Below are 5,224 nucleotides of genomic sequence, written 5' to 3'. Positions count from 1 at the left end.
CCCCTCCATTCCCCAGCTTTGCCTCCTCGAGCTCAGAGGCCGCCCCCTCCCCCCTCGCCGTGGGAGGGCCCTTAGAGGAGCCCAGGGCGCTCCGCTGTTCCGCAGCCCCACAGTCAGCACAGTGCTGGGGTTTGCGTCGCTCTCAGCGGGACGCAGGCAGAGGCCACCACAGGAGGATGGCTGCTGGGTTTTGGCGGGAGGGGCCTGGTGTGCTGGCTGCTGCGAGGGCACGAGGGGCCCGGGGGACGAGGGAGGGGCTGCCTGGTGGTCCAGGGACGAGGCGGAGCTGCTCTTGGGCAGGTTCTTGTGGGGCGCCGTGAGGGACCCAATTCTGTCCCTGCCCTGCACTGCCCCTTCAGGCCCATGGGGTGTGGGGATGCCTCCTGCTCACCTTCCCTCCTGCCCAGGGCTGGCCTGGGGCCCCAGGGAAGGTCTGTGTCCCGCTCTCCTCGGGGCTCCTTAGCTCGGCCTCCATCAGGTCCTTTTTCCCCCTGGTGCCGTAGTGCAAATGCCGCCTTTACCGACGACCTCCTTCCAGCAGGAGTTCTGGAAGGTGGGAGTTGGTGACGCCCTCCCCTCGCGGGTGGGGAGCCAGAGGCAGGGAGCCAGGGACGGTCACTCCGTGAGTAAAGGAGCTGGGACTTGAACCCAGGATCCGGTCCTTCACTTGGAACCGTGTCTAGACGCCATGGGTTTACTGCCACTTAGGGAGTAAGTCGGCTTTGGGGCGGTTGGGTTTTTCTTTTCCCTTTTTAACAGCGCAGCTGTGGATATCTCGGTACCACTGGCTTTTTCCTTTACACGCACTTTATTTCCCCTGGGCTCGTACCTGGAGAGGGACTGTGAGTTCCCGCCATCAGCCTGCTCTCGGGAGTGGTCGAAGCGGGCAATTGTCGTGATGTGTCTCCTCTGCCCCCCTACCTTCGTTAGGTTTTATTCTTTTATTCCTTTTGGGCAGCGTAGTGGGTGTGCAATGAGGCTCTAAAGTATTACGTTGGAGAGGCTACCCGTGTCCCGATTTCCTCTCCCTGCCCCCACTGCAAACGTTCGTCCTCTCCCCTGCCGGACGGGGGGTCCGTGCTCCGGCCCTGTGTGGACTTCGCCACGCGTGTGTTTGGAGGTGTATGTCTGGCACCTACTTTCTCTAGACTTTTATCACTTATATTTGCCCTCGTGGCTTTCTGCACTCTCTTGCACGCGGGCCACTCGGGTGGAAGGCAGCCCGAGCTTCCCTGAGCCCACAGAGCCTGCCGGGATGCCCATTGCTGTCCCCCAGCCCAGCGCAGTGCCAGCCCAGGGTGCGCGCCCAGCATGCACTGGTCGGGGGAATAAATGCATGGAGGGAACATTTATGCAAATATCTGTGGTACTTCCTTATTAGGTGAAACATTAAAAAAAAAAAAAGGCACGCTAGAACAGCTTCAGGTTCAGGGATAAACGGCAGAGACGGGGAGTTCCCAAATGCCCCAGGCCACACGGTCAGCACCTCGCCAGGAGCTCAGCAGTCGCACAGAGAACGAGCCAGCGCCGATCAGTGAGCGTTAGCTCAGATCTCCTCACCGCGCGGGCCGACGCCCTCGCTCAGTTCCGGGACCCTCGTTCCACTGAGCCACCGTGTCTCCTTGTGTTCTCCTTGGCTGTGGCCTTTTCCCAGATGGACTTGTTTTTGATGACGCGGGCAGTTTTGAGGAGTGGCGGCCAGACATTTTGCAGACTGTCCCTCGGTTGGGATTATCTGATGGTTTTCTCTCGATCAGTCTGGGGTCCGTGGGAGGACCCCCCCCCTTGCCCAGGGTATCAAGCACCCTCCCATCACAGCCCAGCAGGGCGCCAGCTGTCTCCATGGCTCATCACTTCGCCGTGACCTCCGTCCCCTGGCAGCTTTGTACCCTGTAACATTACTGTTCCTGACCTTCCCTGTCCACACTCTGCTTTTAGGAAGGCAGGTCAGTGTGCGCCGCCTGCACCTGGGGAGGGAGCGGTCCGCTCCATGTCCTGGGGGCAGAGCACGCGTGGGAATCATTTGGAATTTGTCAGGAGACCTGCGTCTTCTGCCCATTTCCCGATCCGTTCAGTCACGTCCATCAGGACGGACTCAGGGCCGTTTGTTCGGCTGGGGGGCTGTAGCCTGGCGCCGCTTTATTTGTCTTGTTGCTCAAGCCGCCCTGCCCTGGCCACTGGGGGCTTTCAGGGGCTCCAGGGCTCCGGCATCCCTTTGATGCGGCCTCGTCCTTGTTTCGTTCCCTGCTTCCTGGCACTTTGGGACACTCCAGGTTCATCTCCTACGTTCTCTGCCCCAGTCGGCCTTTCCCCAAGGAGTCCTGGGTCCTTTCATTGGCGATCTTAGGGACCAGGAGCTGGGTGTGCTCCTTGCAGCCAGGGTGTTGGTGACACAGGAGCAGGTCGTCACCCCAGCTGTCCCCGAAGCCATGGGCTCCCCAGCTGAGTCAGGGGGACGTGCAGCCTGAGGCAGGGTGGGCGCAGTGTCCCGGGCAGACCATGGTGGGTCAGGTCCTGAGGCCACTCCTCAGGGGTGTAGTGGGAAGCACTCAGCTGCTTGTCTGCTGCTCTTCTTGTTCAGGGGGTCCTCAGGGCCCTGCGGGACGTACCCAGAGGCCTCCTCAGCCCTGGTGGGGACTGGTGGATTTGCTACATATACAGGCACACGTGAACCGATGCAGCTGAGCCGTACATGGGGCTCAGGCTGCGAAGACCCAGCCTGCCCAGCCCTGTGCCGGTTTCTGCTGGGGACAGGGATGTGCTGGGCACTGTCCCCCTTAAGGCCTACCTCCCTGTCAGCGCTGCGGTTCTCAATCACAGCCTGGTACGAACAAACACTATGCACGGGTTTCTGTGTCTCCCACGAGGCTGGGAGGGACACTGTACCCCCGTCTCCCGGCACAGGGCCCAGCGCACAGTAGGCGATTTACGGATCCTTGAATGCCCGGATGAAAGTCCCTGCGGGTGGCATTAGCAGGGCCCTGCCGTGGCTGCGCGCCCGACTGACCTGGCCTCTCCTTCGATGTGCAGCAGCGACACCTTCCTCCCCCCACCTCCCCACCATGCAGCCCTGGGCCGGACACCCTCGGGAGGGCAGCGGTGGCGCGGGCTCCAGCCACGGGCTGTCCCAAGGACGGCGATTCCTCTCAAAGGGCCACTGTGGGGGCAGCAGAGATGACAGAGTCAGCCTCCCTCCTCTCTCCCTTGGAGAGGTTAGGAGGACCCCCCCATGAGCACCCCCCTTTCCCCTGGTCTGCTGAGGCTGGCCCCTGCTGACCCGGTGACGGGGCCCAACTGGCCTTCAGGACAGCAGGGTTTACTAGCGAGAAGGTCTGCTTGTCAATTGCCCTGGACTTTTATTACTTCTCAGGGGCTTTGTCTCCGCCGCCGCCTGGCCTCTGGCCGGCTGAGTGAAGATGGATATTTTAACAGGACTGTGTGCTGTGGGTTATTACAGGGGACACTCGCCTGCTCCCTCCCTCAGCGCCCTCTGATGCAGAGTTGGGGCCCCGGGGGCTGGGGCCGCCCTGTTCCAGACTCCGGATGGGCTCTGGGTGGTGGGGACGGTTTGTCTCAGAGCAGGTGTGTCCTTGGGTTCGGGATGTCCCTGCAGCCACTGCAGACTGGCTCCTGGGGTCAGTGGGCTTGACCACCATTGGGGAGAAAGGAGGAAGTTGGGGCCAGAGCTGGTGGGGAGACTTAGAGACACAGAAGTGTGGGGAGGGGGGAGAGGGGGCGGACAGGAGGGGCTGCTCTTCGGCTGCCCACTCGGCCCAGCATCTCAGCCCCTGAGGGACGCAGCCTCTACGTCTGCCAGCGTTACTCCTTGATCTTTCACCCGGAAGAAGACCTCAGTTTCTACCAAAGTTTATAGTGCCTGCTCCTGCCCGTGTGCCGCTGTCCTTCCAGAAACTAGAGGACGGGCCAGCCCTGCCCCTCCCCCATCCGAGGAGAGGGTCCCCATTCTCTTTGTGTCTTCTGCTGACCTCTGGTCACCTCCCTGCAATTATGAGTGTGGGTCAGCTCCCCTCACACGGCGGGCGGGGGCACCCAGGGCCCTCCCTCCCGTGGCCGGACAGCGGATCTGTGGACTCTTTGTCCTGCATTTGGCTGACCCCCATGCCCTCCGCCAGGAAGGAGCCCACGGCTCGCTGCCACCCCTCCTGCAAGTCATGTCACCACCAGGCCCTTTGTCCCCACACAGCTAATCCCTCAGGTCCTTTTCCTTCGACCTTGCGTTGTCATTGTCCCTGGCCGCTTCGCTGTTTCGGGTTCAACTGTTCCTGCTGTTATCTTCTCGGGCCTCCACCTGGTTGGGGCCCGACCACCAGCTGTGGCCTCTGGGGGCGCTCAGGCTCGGGCCTGGAATCTGCCCAAAGACGGGTCCTGCGCGTGTTGGTGTGAACGCTTCTCTCCTGCGGTTCCAGAGGCTGAGCTCTGCTGGGCGGGGGAGCCAAGGGCCAAGGGCCCGGCCACAGGGCAGTGACTGGTGTCTGTCTGTCTTTGGTCTGTCCTCTGGCTTCCGGGAAGGGCCCGACCTCTAGGTGGGGTGGGGGCCACGGCTCTCGGAGGTAGGAAGGTGGTTGGGGGGGTGGCAGGAAGGTGGCAGATAACGTCTCTGTTTATTGGGCTGCTGTCACGGGGCTGCTATCACGGGGCCGCCCCCGAGAAGCTGGAGGAGGACCTGCTATCTGCACAGCTGCCCAGTTTATAGCTGCTCGGACCTGTTTGTGCCGAGATAATGGAGAGGGGACACGTCCAGACGGATAAGGGACTACCTTTGGCCATGTTGGGTGGATAAGGGACAGCCCGCGTGTCACGGCCAGGCCTGCCCCTCCCAACTCATCACCCCCATCTGGGCCCAGGGACAACGTCCCTTCTGTGCAGTGAAGGTCCTTGGGCAGGTAGTCACCTTTACGTGGTCCCACAGCCACTCTCCCTGGCCCTCCCATTACCGCGAAGTGGCTGAACCAGCAGAATGCTCGCTGACCCCTGCCGGTGCGTGTACAGAGGGACCCTACACGGATGAAAGAATGTGCACTCCAGGCCACCAGGATGCCCCCCCCAGTTCTGATGGGGGGGGAAGCATGGACGTCCTCATGCCCAGCCCCTGGACCTTCCTGGGGAGTTGCGCCCACACAGCTAACATCCTTAGCCCGCCCACCATGCCCGGCTGGGTAGCGGGAACCCAGGAGCCTGCCCCGTCTCAGCCTGTCCCATTTCC

This window comes from Desmodus rotundus, chromosome 9 (genome assembly GCF_022682495.2).
Source record: "Desmodus rotundus isolate HL8 chromosome 9, HLdesRot8A.1, whole genome shotgun sequence".
Lineage (NCBI taxonomy): Eukaryota > Metazoa > Chordata > Mammalia > Chiroptera > Phyllostomidae > Desmodus > Desmodus rotundus.
Note: the sequence above shows the minus strand (reverse complement) of the source record.